The sequence below is a fragment of the Canis aureus genome, chromosome 12 (genome assembly GCF_053574225.1).
Source record: "Canis aureus isolate CA01 chromosome 12, VMU_Caureus_v.1.0, whole genome shotgun sequence".
Classification (NCBI taxonomy): domain Eukaryota; kingdom Metazoa; phylum Chordata; class Mammalia; order Carnivora; family Canidae; genus Canis; species Canis aureus.
Window position 1 is genome coordinate 20,686,636 of NC_135622.1, and position 14,786 is coordinate 20,701,421.

Consider the following 14,786-nt stretch of genomic DNA (forward strand, 5'->3'; position numbering starts at 1 on the left):
TATCTGTATAGATATAGGTATTTCTTTAATTTTCTTAAATCCAGCCACATTTAATAATTTAAGCAGTATAACTGTGAATGATCATAACAACTCTTTGTTGACCTGCATCTTCAGGTGGAGAGGATTTGAAATGGGTAGAAACAGTTTGCATAAAATAGAGAGGCCTCATTTCTTATAATCTGTACTCAAAGAGACAGTGTGAGTGTGTCCAGAAGTTCCAGATGGGACAGAGGCCCTCTGTTATTTCTGAGCATGTGCACTCAAATTGAACTAAATAACAGTGGGTTGAAATTGGCTTCCATCTATTTTTCTCTTTTTATCATTGTTTCTGTTTTTTTTTGTTTTTTTTTTTTTTCTGCTTCATTTGTTCCCTGTGTCTTTAGTGTAGGGTGAGGAATTAATATTTTAGGATTATGCTTTTCTAAGATGGTATTTTAAAAAAAAAAATACTGTTTGCATTCCCGTGTACCTCATTCAGGTCATTACCGTGAACTTGGCTGAAGTTAGAACTTTTCTTTATAGCCTATTTTTATCCTCCAAAGCAGATTATTTATCACTTACCCACACTTATTCTGGCTTTTCAGATTTAGACTAGTGGTATTCTGCTCTTAGTTCTCACGAACACTTAGGCATTTTCAAGGTGATTTCCTCCAAAAGTAATATATATAAAAAGTGACCCCAAGATGTGTATACATGCAAAATGAAAATGCAGGTGGGTGATACTAAGACAACTTACAGTTCAACAGTCCTTTAAACTTTACTGAGTAAATATCTGCATACTGGGGCAGCCCAGGTGGCTCAGTGGTTTAGCGCCGCCATTGGCTCAGAGATCGAGACCCAGGATCAAGTCCCACATAGGACTCCTGCATTGAGCCTGCTTCTCCCTCTGCCTGTGTCTCTGCCCTCTTTCTCTCTGTGTCTCTCATGAATAAATAAATAAAGTCTTTTGAAAAAAATCTGCATCCTGTGAGACACGTTGTTACTCCCACTTTATAGATGAAGAAAACTGAGAAGTCAAGAAATTCTCTTAGTTGATAGAAATAGGACTCAAGGTCAGTTGTTCTTCCTCCAAATTGAGTGCACTCTAGGACTCGGGTTGTGGGTCTCCCAGCACTACCCATGGCTTTCTTTGTAATGCAATTCTCTGAATTGTAGTCAGTGCAAAGGAATCACCTATCCATCTTGTTAAAATGCAATTCTGATTCTGAAGCAGGTCTAGGATTCTCTGTAACAAACTCATTTTTTGCTGCCTACAGTTCCACACGACTTAGCAGCTTCCCGATTCCTGGGCCACTGGCACATATTGACTAGTAGAGTCCTAAGCAGTCTTCTGTTGGCACAGTGGTGTTGGCATGGCACATTTACCCCAACCTCAGTATGTTTTCCTACATTCATTTCTTCAACAAAATTAACTGCCTCTCCTCAGACAATATGTATGTAGGTATGAATGCATATATCTTTATATACACATCCTAAATCTTAAGAAATATATTTTAAATTATTATGAATATTAATGGACATAAATTGTTGTTTACAAATATTCATTGTGAAAAGTAGCACTGCAGAGGAGCACTTGGGTGGATTAGTCAGTTAAGCATCTGCCTTTAGCTCAGGTCATAATCCCAGGGCCCTGGGATTGAGCCCCACATCAGGCTCCATGCTCAGTGGGGAACTTGCTTCTTCCTCTCCCTTTGCCCCTCCCCTCATGCTCTCTTTCCCTCAAATAAATAAATAAAATATTTTTAGGGATGCCTGGGCTGCTCAGCAGTTGAGTGTCTGCCTTTGGCCCAGGGCGTAATCCTGGAGTCCCAGGATCGAGTCCTGCATCCAGCTCTCTGCATGGAGCCTGCTTCTCTCTCTGCCTATGTCTCTGCCTCTCTCTCTCTCTGTGTCTCTCATGAATAAATAAATAAAATCTTTAAAAAAGCTTTTTTTTTTAATTAAAAAATAAAAATAGAAAGTAGCTCTGTAGAGATCTATTTAATTAAGTGGACCATACACTGACAAATGGTGTTTTTGCATCCCATGTGACTGAAAACCATAGATATAAAGAAAATTAAAAATGCCCATTCACTGTTACATTGTGTGATTTTGCTCAGTTGATGCAACCAAATTGAGGCTTGGTTTGTTCTGAGGGCTCAACCTCCCAGATTTTCCCCTAAGTGATTGGGTCTTAAGCTCTAAACTTTTAAGGAGCCTTTTACTTAACTGGTGCACATGCATTCTAGACTTTCAACCAACAGCCTCGACTTCTCTCTCATGCTTATGACTAGTTATGAGCTTCTGGCTAGTGGGCCAAATCTTAACTGCAATTATGTTTTATTGGGCCCACAACACTTTAAAACTATTTTTGAACTTGTAAAGTTGCTAAAACTTAAGATTTGAGCAATTTCACATGAAAATCCAGATTTCTGGTGACTGTAAACTGGAAGGCTTGTCATCATAGGATCTGAGTTGCAGTTGCAGTTGCAGTAACAGAGGCCGAAGAGCAGCTTTAGGTTGGGGATGTACTCTCCAGTTTGCTATAGACCCGGCCATGTATAAGGCCAATCCTCTGGTCTTCCCAGCATTTCTTGCCTGGCATCAGCATTGTGTTTGGGACTTTGAAACAGAACAGCCTCTATAGAGGTTTGAGACCATATGAGTGTTCCCATATGTAGTCCAACATAGCTGATGACTTTCAGAGAAGCAGAAGGTACCCCAAATTGGAGCCTTCTGAGTGCATAGGTATTCTAGTTATAAGGAAGGTTGGAGAATAATTTTTACTCTGGGTAACCTTGTTCCCAGCAAAGGATAGCAAGGAGAGATCAGGTATTAGGTATTGCCCCTGGCAATCTCTGCAGGGGCTACATGGTTTGAAAATTCCCTAGAGAATTGCACATAGTGGACATTAGGTAAATATCATAAGGAAACGGAAAAAAAAAATAATGGAGCTTCAACAACCTCTATTTTATATTCAACTATTGGTCATCCATACACTGATGAAATTGCTGTGAACTATATATGCTTCTCTTTTTCCTTTATATATTTCCCTCATGCCTTATTCCTACGGCTTTGCTTTGCTTTACCACCACTAGTAAATCAACCAAGTGTTTAAATCCTATGCAAGGTACTATTGGAGGATCAAGAGATAGTATGCCCCTTTCCCATATAAATAGGAAAATGTTTTACTACGGTTCTTTACCACACATGAAGTGCAATTTCCCAGCGAGATTGATGCTAAAGTTTCACCATTCCTTACAGTATCTGTATTAGCTTAAGGAGCAAACTCACTCTTGGCACTTTTGGAGGGATCAGAGTGCTGTCAGCATAACCCTTTCCAGGGTATCCTTCCACCACCACATGTGGTGTCCTTCCAAACAGTGAGAACAGAAACAATTCCCTGCAGTGAATTCTTGCAACAAAATATGAATTCAAAAAACCCCACTCCAAGAAGATGTGGAGCTTACTCATTTTAGAACAAAAGTTCTCATTTCTCGCAGAAGAATAAATGTAAGGTCCCATTCTGTTTGAATTAGTTTATAGAAGTTGGATTTACAAAAAGCTTTTTGCACTTAAAACTTTTTAAAACTTTTATTTTACAAAGTAAATCTATAAGTTAAAAAGAAGCTTGTTAATAGTTTCTGTTAAGGAAAAGTGAATAGTTACACTACTCTCACAGTTGAAAATGCCCCGATTGGTTCTTTGCCAACTGGGGGCAGAGGATACAAATATCATCTCATTCTTGAATGAAAGTGTCATGTAATTTGCCCTGAATTAACTTTCTCAAATATACTATTAAGATGTAATGTGTATATTTTTGGTCCTTTAAGTGAAAAAAACACATATTTAGGGCCTAAATGTTCATTAAGGGAGAAGGTCTTTCACCTTTTGGGGAGCAGATCCCTGAGGGTGGCCTTGGATCTGCAGGTGGTCCAGGCTTTGATGATGATATAGAATACTCCTACTTGGCCTCTGTGTGCTGTGAGTCCATCCCTCCTTTTAAGTTTGAGCACACATTCACAGGTTACCTGCTAATTTCTGGATTAGGGGACACTATATTGAAGGGGCAAGTGATGTAACCTATGTGCTGGGGACCTGTCCTTCCTTTGTCTCTTTTTGATTTCAGTGTTCATCAGCATTTCCCCATGAGCAGACAGAGGAAAGGGCCAGCACTAGGAACTAGACATCAACTCTCAAGAAAATTACATTTCAACAAATGGATTTGTTTTGTGTGTTTTGGAGAGGCTGAGGTGCTTTTATGCTTCAAGTCCCCAAATCAGAAAAAAAAAAAAAAAAAAAGAGAGATCTGAGAATTACCTTGCTATAAGAGCTGATACCATTCCTGATTATAAGGAAATAAAACACCACCACTACCTTTCATACTAAAAGTGGAAGAAGAAAAAAGACTAGCTGGGGGAAAATAACAATCCATAGTCGTTCCCATTTATTCATCCATTTATAAAAAAGAAAAATTATGGAGTACGTATAGTCAGTGGTCTCTAGAAGTAATGGTCTGGTTTCCTTTTTGTTTCCGAATTTGTTTGTTTTTGAATCTGCAAGAGTAATCTTGTCGTATTTAACATCTGCTCTGTGGATTCTCCTGAGAGCTGTAATAGAATGCTGGGTTTCCTTGTCATTCTGTAAAACAAGTTATTTTGAAGGAAGAAGATTAAGGGGCCTCCATATAAAATACATGTAATATCAGAATACTTTTTATTTTCAGAGCTTTAAAGTCCTAGACCATATTCATTATTCCCAATTTGCAGAAAAGAAAAACAGAACTAGCAAGTTCTGATAGCTGGCTGAAGGTTGTGTTGCAGGTGATGACAGGGGAAGACTCCTCATTTCTGATTCAGAGCTTTGTGCTGTCCCAGTGGACAATGCTACTATAATGTTTTGGTATTTCTAGTTATTCTCTGGGAGTCAGCTACAAAAAGTGAAGTGGGAAAGAGAAACATTAAAAATTATTTTTGTTTCAAAAGAGTCCGTATGACTGCCTATTCAGCAGGATGTGTTACTTCCAAGCATTGAAGTGAACTTACCTTTTAACTACATGCTAATGACCATCCAGCTGCTTTGTAAGGGAATTAGGTCCTTGGGAGCTCTTTGAGTAAAAGATGTTAAGTGCCATAGAACCTTAAAACTATTAGAACTAGAAGTAGAGATACCCCTACTAACACTTTCATTTCAGAAATGAAACCATACCCACGGAGATAGAGTGACCCACCCCAGGCCCCACTGCCAATAACTACACCAAGTCCAGTTCTGGGGTTCCTTCTAATGCTTCATTTTAAGCTGTTTTCCTCCATAAAGGGATAACTGGTAGGTATGTCAACTGGGAATTGCATTTCAGGCAGGTTTTTTTTTTTTTTTTTTTTTTTACCTTCCCTCGTTACATAATACCTCAAAAGATTCTTCAGTTAATAGCTAAACAGCACTGTAATTGTCATAATTCATGCAACAGACCTTTTCTTTCATCTTCCGTTTTTTACTCTTTTTCTTCAAGATGCCTCTCAAGTATTACACTACTATTTTTAAAGAATCTGCCGAGAAACATCATGACACTGCATTTGTGCAAAATTACAGGCCAGACTCTTGTGTTAGAAATGCTGTCCTGTTAGCCCAGCACATTGCCACCCAAGCAAGGCTCATCACTCTTCGGCACGTACCGTATTTTGTGGCATGTAGTCTGGTAAGTTTGCCAGGTTCCCCTGTCACATGTTGCAGCAAATCCCTCATGCAGGGCAGAGTTTGTGAGCAAACCTGCCTCACCTGGCACGACAGATGAAGAGAGGTGCTTACAACATCCTGGACTTAGAACAATGTCTGGCACCTGTTGCCCAGTATCTATTTTGCATGGAATAATGAACATTTAAACCTTGCTTTTGCAAGGTTTTGGATCTCTGAATTTGAGTCAATAGCATCTGAACCCCTCTCACTAAGCCATTTGTACTTTGCTTCTTTTCAAGTGCCAGGGAGTCTCCTGGATTCTCTCAGCGTGTCAAGGAATATTTTAGTCGCTTGGATACCAGCAAGCATTTAGGATGGTGGGTCCGTATCACTGATTCCTAATGATTCCAAGGGATTCAGAGCCATTTCTGCCCATCAGCGCGTGAGCCTACCTCTAAACTTCCTAGAATCAAGACAATCATTCTGCCCACACAAATTACTTCTCTTCTTGTCACCATGGCAACACACTTGCTCCCTTGCCCACCCCACCCTGTCTGCAATCAGCACAGAGCCACTGGCTTAATAAGGCCTGACAAACTTAAACAATGGGGATTTCTTGCCTTAAAGCCAAGATCTTTATTAATTCACAGTGACCAGAACTGTGTGTTGCTATCTCTCCGACACTGCTAGGCATTTAGGACAAAACTGCCATGATTTATTTCTACTACTTATTCTCAGCTCATCTTTTTCCAAAGTCAATCAGCCAATCAATTGATCAATTAGAGGGAAAAACTTAAACTATTTGAATACTCAACAGAATAGTAGTATTTTGTCTGTCTACACCAGGATTTCTCAGTCTTCGCTGGTCCATGTGGTTGTGTAGGGGAGGGATGAGCAAGGAAGAGAGCCATGCCAAGGAAAGGGTGTGGTGCCTCTCTGCCTCCAGGTGGAGCACATTGTATATTTGCTTCTGGCTTCTGACCTCTTGCCCTGGACTCCCCTGCGCAGGACTCCAACATAACCTCACTAAACTCAGTTATACCTCTTTAGGGGCCACCTTATTGGACACTGGGAGAGAGAAGGATCAAGACCTGGAGGCTCCTTGCAAGGTCAAGATCTCTGAGCCTTGGGCTGGACTCTCACCATAATTGGATGAAAGCAGACACTGGAGGGGTCCCTGCAAATTATGGCTGAGATGTCAGAGAATCTGGGAGCAACTTTGCCACCTCTAGGTCTCCAAGCCCAGAACTAGAAGAGAATGCTATACCGCAGAGCTGAAACAGCTGCCCTGATTGAACTTCTCAGTGCAAACAGGGCAAAGCATTCAATGTTTTCCATTTCTTACAAGATTAACTCCAAACCCCATGGCTGGCTCCCCAACTGCCTACCTCTCCCACTCATCTTTTCTTATCACTGTCTGCTTATAATCCTCTGTCTTGGCTATAAGGAGTGATATGTTGCTTTCTCAGTTTTCTTTCTTTCTTTTTCATGCCCTCAGGCCTTTGTTCTCATAGTCCCATTGATCTGGAATATTCTGCCCTCTTCTCTTCCTGCACGTCCTCAAAACGCATCCTAAATGGCCCAAAATAGGATAATGGATAAATGGATTTTATTATGTGATAGATACCATGGCATGGCACTTCTTCTTCCTTTCAGGGTCAAGGCATCTATCCCTCCAGCCGGCAGGAGTGTTGGCCACCGACCATTCACAGCTTAGTCCCTCTGCTATGAGAGCTTTGGGTTGAAGGAATCTGCCTTGCCCAAGGTCACATCTAATGACCAGTTTTTGTGCAAAGATACAGTGGCTTGGCCCCTTTGCTCTCATCTGAGACTACTGTGAAGGGCCATCCCAGCTGAGAACTCCTGATGAGGTGGGCTGAGGCCTTTGCTACAGCTGCATCACATCTGCAGCTCCCCCTCTGCCCCATCCTACCGCCCTCATTCCCTTAAAAGCAACCTGCTGAGAGTTCTCTCTGGAAGAACTCCAGCCTGCAAACCTCCATCTCCAGAGTCTACTTCCCAGGTAAGCCTAAGATATGGTAAATCTAGGATGAAGTAATATATAATCATTAAATATTTAGAATTATGTATTAAAGAATATTTAATGACATAAGCAACTGTTCAAGATAATGATGTAAATACAAAAACAAGAGGCAAACCTGTGCATGCATTATATCCCTGGTTATGTAAGAATATACATGAAGGAAAGAGAGACTGAAAGAAAAGGAGCAACAAAAAGTCTTTTCAAAGAGAATTCCTCCTAAGATAGAAATAAAATAGCATCCATCTCTGGACTTTCATTTCTGTTTTTTGTTTGTTTTAAATATTCTACAATGAGCAAGTAATTCTTAGGAAACCTAATGAATTCATTTAATAGTAAAATGAAGGAATGTTATCCAACAACTCCCCAGAACACAACACACAAAAACAAGTCTTCTTAACCCACCCTTTGAGGACAGATGCAAAACTTCAGCGTTAGAGTTGGTCTCTCTCTGCTGTGTTCTCTTCCCTGTCCCCTCTCCAGTCCATGAATATGACTTCTTTCTTTTTTGTGTGCAGCTCTGTCCCTGTATGCATACATCTGGCATTAACCTTAACCACAGGGTCCTGTAAATATTTACATTTGTATCTCATATTACATTGAGAGTTGCGTTAGGGCAGAAGATCATGTCCCCATGTCTCGGACATCAACGCTGTAAACAGTAATGTTGTACTGACTGAATAAATGAGTGAATGAACTAGTGTTCAAAGTGGAGACTTGAAGAGTCAAGAATTTGATTGGCACAGGGACAAAATACTGGAAGTGAGGGAAAGGATGTAGAGAGAAGCATTGAAAGCCTAATTAATGTTATCAGATTGTGTCAGAAGACTGTGGAACGGGAGGACCTCATCCTGCCTGTGCTTCCCTGCTCTGTGGTTTACAAAGAAACTTTGGAAAATGCTGACTTTACCACTGTGGCTTTGAAGATTTCAAGATAAGCATCAGCTTGGTTTCAGAAAGAAAATGATGAATGTTAATTTCAACTTTACAATGTTTTTGTTTTTAAATCATTCTTTAAAAAGTAAGTAAAGCTAGTGTTCTTTCTGGAATATTTTTGCATTTCTTCAATTTAAATTTTGGAAAGTTGCATTTGAAACTTTCTGGCACTGTTTCCTGCCCCATCACTCTTCTCTCTAGAGTACTTACTAAAAAGTACTATATTTTTTTTTCTTAATTGATGTAAAATTTACTTACATAAAATTCACCACTTTATTTAGAAATTATGGTTCAGCGAGTGTTGCCTTTTTACCTTGAGTTTTGCTTCTCAAAGTGGCAATTAGCTGGTCTTTGCAAAGATAAAAGGTATTTCTATTGAGCTGACCTTGCCATAATTGAGTAATTGATACCTTAATTTGAAGAACTAAACTTCGAATTTTTCCTTGTCTTCCTGTTACTAGAAAATATGGATCAAATTTGTTAGTGGTATGCAGAAAAATCTTCTTGGACTGATCCCTGCATATTCAGCTTTTCTCAGCTTCCTTCCTCGTGTGCATTTTGAGCCCAAGACATACTCAAATATTTATACTTCCTCAAGTGAGCCATTCTCTCATGCTTTTATGTGTCTTTCTTTGCTTGGCGTATGCCTATACATCTTTCCTTGAGACAAAGTCCAGGCATTGTGATACTTGTGAAGCCTTCTCCATTCTCCCAACGCACAGTTGAGAGACAACACTCTTCCCCTCCATTTCCTTCTCCTCCTCTGCCTTCTTTTTCTCCTGTTTTTTTTTTTTAATTAAAAAATTATTTTTTAAGATTTTGTTTATTCAACAGAGGAGAGCACAAGCTAGCTTGAGCAGGGGGAGTACAGGGGAAGAAGGAGAAGCAGGCTCCTCCCTGAGCAGGGAACTTGAAGTGGGGCATAGGGCTCCTCAGGGGGCTTAATGCTGGCACTTGTTCCCGGGACACTGGGACCCCAGGGCAGGGCTGGATATGGGGGCTGGGCCCCAGGATCATGACTGAGTGGAAGGCAGTTGTTTGACTGAACTACCCAGGTGCCCCTCCGTGTCTCTCTCTGTCTCTCTGTCTCTCTGTCTCTCTCTCTCATTCTTTAAGCAACTTCACATGCCCTCAGTTCAACATTTTCCATATCGACTTGCAACTTTCAATGCCATTGTTTCCTAGTAAGATTGTGAATGCTTTGAGTGTAGGGGCTGTTTACCTATCTCTACTGTTCAGTGATTTTGAAATATTGTAGACACTCGGAAGCAAATTATTGACTGCAAAATTTAAAAAAGGCTCTAATATTTAGGAATCTCTTGCAGATAGGTAAAGAACTTTGATGGGATGTACCTTTGTGTACTCATCATGTGTATGTCTACAGTTAGGACTGTACCTGATGGGCAGTATTTGCCTTAAAGTAATGAGAGGAATAAGAAGCCGGGATGCTTACACTTCTAGAAATTTTGAAATTCCTTAGAGAAGGTTGCAAACTATTAATTAGATACATATCATGACCATATGTATTTTACAGCATTGATAAACCTGAACACTCATTCCACCCTGTTTTATTCTTGTTTCTCTTGAGCTTCAACACTGAATTTGTATTTGTAACACCTGCTGTTTCCATCCCAGGGTAATAGACTGTTTAGCATTTCATCATTTTCAAAATAAGGGAATTCATACTCTACCCACTTCTAGTTATTTGATATGGATCTCTTCTGAAAGGTCTCCAGGAATCATCTTGTAGTCTAGACTATATGACCAAGACTGAGGGCTATCAAACCAGTATATAAACTAAATAAAGAGAGAAATGCTATGATTATTGGAAACAGAAAGCAATAATGAAATGTGTGGAATTAGGGAGGGAACAGGAGAGAGAAGAGGGAGGAGGGGAGAGAGGAAGAAACCCAGTGAAACTATAATCGTCTTAATGCCAAATTCATTTTTGCTGCAAGCAGAACTTTCCCCACTCTAAGCTGGAATATGCTCTGACCTGTCCAATAAAACAAAAAGATTGGCTTATCAGTGTTCATATGCATAATAGTTATCTGGGGATTTGTTTAAAATGATGGATTCCTGAAACACAATCATTATCTTGAAGACCTATCTATACTCCCATGTTCATCGCAGCATTATTCATGATAACCTAGCTATAGAAAGCAACCTAAGTGTTCATCTATGGAAGAATAGATAAAACATGATATATACATATACATGCACTGAACTATTATTCAGCTTTTGAAAAGCAGAAATATTGTTATTTGTGGCACAATGGATGAACTTGGAGAGCATTATGCTAGTGAAACAAGCCAGACAGAGAAAGACAAATATTGCATTGTATCATTTATGTGAAGAATCCCCTCAAAAAAGGGAAATCATAGAATAGTGGTTTCGAGGGGCTGGTGGGTGGAGGAAACAGAAAGCTTGGCAAAAGGTTGCAAACTTTCAGTTATAAGATGAAAAAAACAAAATTATAGATTCCTGGCCATCACCTCAATTTCTGATTTAGACTCTGAGGTGGATCTCAAGAAGTTGCTTTTTTGACAAGGCCCAAATGGGTCTATTAGAAATGGTCTGATCAATGTACTATACTTTTAGAAGCAATGCAGAACCATCTCTAAGCCTTATAATTGTATTAGTTAAAATTTTTGTTAAAACACTCATGCATTAGCTCACTTTTTATTGCTGATTGGCAGTTTGCTTTGGGCTCAACTAGATCTTTTTCACTCATGTTACCTGGGCTCACTCAAAAAGCTCTGATCAGATGGTGGCTCAGCTGGAGCTGGATCCTTAAAGTTGGCCTTTGTATATGACTAGTGTTTGGCAGGCTATCAGCCAGAGGCACCTCATTTCTCCTCCATGTGGTCTGCAACAGCCTAGCTTCAGCTACTCCAAAGGGGGGGTGTCTCAAGATTCCTAACTCAAGAGAAGGCAGGCCCCAATGTGCAAGCACTTTTCAAGCCTCTGTTTATATCATATTTTCTAATGTCATGTGGCCATATCTAGATTTGAGGGGAAGAGAAGTAAATTCCACCTCTTGTTGCATTGCAAAGGATGGGAAGAATTACCAGGGCCATTTTTGCCAACAATCTGCCATGCTTATATTTCAGTAAACTAGTATGTTAAATAATGGTTACAGAAGCAAAGTTTTATAAAGGATTTGTACTTAAAAACTTTAAATTAGTATAAATGCCAGTCCATGTTCCAAATAAAAGCCCTCCTATTGACCTATATCCCCAAATATTTTTGAGTAAGAAATCAGTGGGTTGATAGACAGTGAGAAAGGAATTGTCACAGTCTTTCATAGACTCATGGAAATTTGTAGTCCTTGTTAATGTTATCTGCCATGAATGTCTTGAGAGAAAAAATAAGTCCCATATCTTTATAAATCTGGGGACAATTGGGTAAGAGAAGGCAGTTGGTGATCTTTAGCTTCACTGCTTTTCTTTGGGGAGTAGATAATATAGTGGTAAAGATCATAGTGTCTGTCCACCCAGGTCCCGATATTGTCTCTGCCATTCTTGAACTGTTTACCTTGGGTAAATAAATTAATTTACCTTTCCATACTTAATGGGGCATGATAGGGTAAGATTTAAATAAAATGATTTATGCCATAGAGCTCATAGAGCATTAGCTGTCATCCTCATCTTTGTTATCATTCTAGACAAAAATGTTGTCAACACATCATAGCTCTCTTTACCTACCTAAGTAATGGGCAGTTGCATATAAAGTCTACATTCATAAAACTCCATCCCTAAATAACTTCCAGATCTCTCAAATAACTTGAAAAATGTCTAAACCCTTATATTCCATGAGGATAGGAGGAAATGGCTATGCCCAAACTTATTCCTGTTCTCTGGAAGGGACTTAGTGACTAGTACCCCTACTATGATTTAAGGGAAAAGCTACTCTAGCCGGTCCAGGATAGCCTCCAATAATTCTTGCCTTATGATAGTCATACTCTTGTGTAACATTCCTCTCACACCAACAGGGCTGATCTGTGTAACTAAAAGGATAGAATAGAAATGAAGTGTGACTTCTGAGGCTAAGAGATAAAAGCCATTGAAGCTTCCACCTTACCCTCTTGGATCATTCACTCTGGGGAAAGCTAGCTGCCTTGTCATGAGGTACTCAAGCAAACCTATGGAGACATCTATGCATCAAGAACCTAAGGCCTCTTATTGACAACAAGTACAAACCTGCCAACCATGTGAGTGAACCAACTTGGAAGTGAACATTCCAGTTCCACTCAAGCCCTGAGATGACTATAGCCTCATGAGGATACCTCAAGCCACAAGCATTCAGCTAAGCTGCTCTCCAGTTTCTGATGCACAGAAATTGTGAGAGATAGTAAATATTTGTTTTTGATCCAAGCCTCTAAGTTCCAGGGTGATTTGTTATGCAACAATAGACAGCTAATACAGCTGTTTGGATATGGGGAGGGAGAGAAGGCATAGATGCACTGGCCTGATGGAAAGAGTGAAAGAGAGGGGGGAGAAAGATTTTGAAGGCAGAGGCTGAGGATTACCAAAGAGAGCCTCACAATGCTGCTTGCAGGCACAGTCCTGGAGGCCATGTTCTGGAAGAGAAGCAGCAGAGTTGAGTGCGTTAAGTGCTTTGAAGTGCCTAGAGACCCCGCAGGGAATGGCACTAGGTAACTGGGAGGTCGTGCTTTTCCTCTTTATCATCTTGGCCATTAACTAGAGCAAAGCTCTTTGTGGGAAACATGCAAATTTCTGAAAATGGAGTTGAACTTCCTCCATCTCTCTTTAACTGGAAATATAATTGCAACTCCTTGCACATTGCTATGACTTTTTTTCTAATCCTGTCACGCTTTGTTGGCTTGCTGCTTTTCATCTTACTGTTTATTAAAATAGCCCACATCGTCTTTGATGCTGAAAGCACAAGTATATGATTGGAGGCTACTGCCAAATTACAATTCATTTTTATTTGATACTGAGGTTTTTGACTATTCGTTTTTTAACTTTATTTTTTTTTAACTTTGGAGTTGGGGAGTGTGAGTTGGGGAAAGGAGACCATAGGAAATGGTGAATGACCAGTTGGAACCCTCTCCTGGGTTCAGGAATCTGGCAGTTCTTGTCAAAGCATTACCACAGACATTTCACATATTATTCTATGAGCCTTATTCCTCGTGCCCTTAACTAGTGGTGAGTAGAATAAGCCAAGATTCATGGAGTGATTGATAGTCTAGGCCAGTTTAACCCTTTGGAGCTATGCGTATGCTGATTCTGATTTGCTCTGACTTTCCAGTGAAATTGAGATGGGTATTCCAGTCTCCCAAAGAAGACAGTTTTGCGATTAAGTCTACTCAATAACCAGTGGTGTGATACCCAGGCAGAAATACTCCCTAGACAGCTTCCAAAAGTATCCCATATAAGGGGATTGTACCTGAAATGTATTCATTTCCTGTGCTTCTGTAACAAATCACCACAAACTTCATTCCTTAAAAACAACAGAAATTTATTCTTTTACAGTTCTAGAGTCCAGAAGTCTAAAATCGGTTTCACTTTGCCAAAATCTAGATGTTGGCCTATGTATACTCTCTCTGAATGCTCTGGGGAGCAATCTGTTCTTTGCCTTTTCCAGCTTTGGTAGCTGCTGGCACTCCTTGACCATATCACTCCAATATCTGTCCCCATGGTCACATTGCCTTCTCCTCTACTGTCTGTGTCAGATCTCCCTCTACCTTCCTCATAAGGATACATGTGATTGCTTTTAGGGCCCAACCAGATAAGCCAGGATAAGCTCTCTATGTCAAGATCCTTAACTTAATCATATCTGCAAAGACTCTTTCTCCAAATAATGTAATGTTTTCAGGTTCCAGGAATTAGGATTTGATAGCTTTGGAGGCCACTATTCAGTCTACTACAAGGAGCTTCACATCATTTCCTCCCCAACCTTGAGCCTTTCTCTATAGCACTTTTGTATTTTTCTCACTACTGTCATCCAGCTGGTAGTCAATCACCAAAAGGACATATGTCCCCCCTCTTCTCTGAAAAAACTGTAAGATCAAACACATTAGGTGGAAGCATTGTAGCAAGTAAGGACAGAGAGATGGCAAATAAAGCTCTGCCGTAAACTACCATCCCTAATTCTGTGCATTCAGTTGTAGAATCCTGCTCTGTCGAATGGC

The 14,786-nt window shown here is 40.0% G+C and overlaps 1 protein-coding gene and 1 long non-coding RNA gene across 8 annotated transcripts in view; one reads left to right on the forward strand and one right to left on the reverse strand.

Moving 5' to 3' along the window:
- The window catches only part of CTNNA2 (catenin alpha 2), a 1,080,823-nt gene that overhangs the window by 514,415 nt on the left and 551,622 nt on the right, over window positions 1-14,786 (forward strand). The window lies entirely within an intron of this gene.
- LOC144280725 (uncharacterized) overlaps window positions 4,430-14,786 on the reverse strand; it is a 52,362-nt gene continuing 42,005 nt past the window's right edge. The window contains exon 4 of the long non-coding RNA XR_013349146.1: window positions 4,430-4,620. This is a non-coding gene — a long non-coding RNA (uncharacterized LOC144280725). The remainder of the gene's footprint in view (window positions 4,621-14,786) is intronic.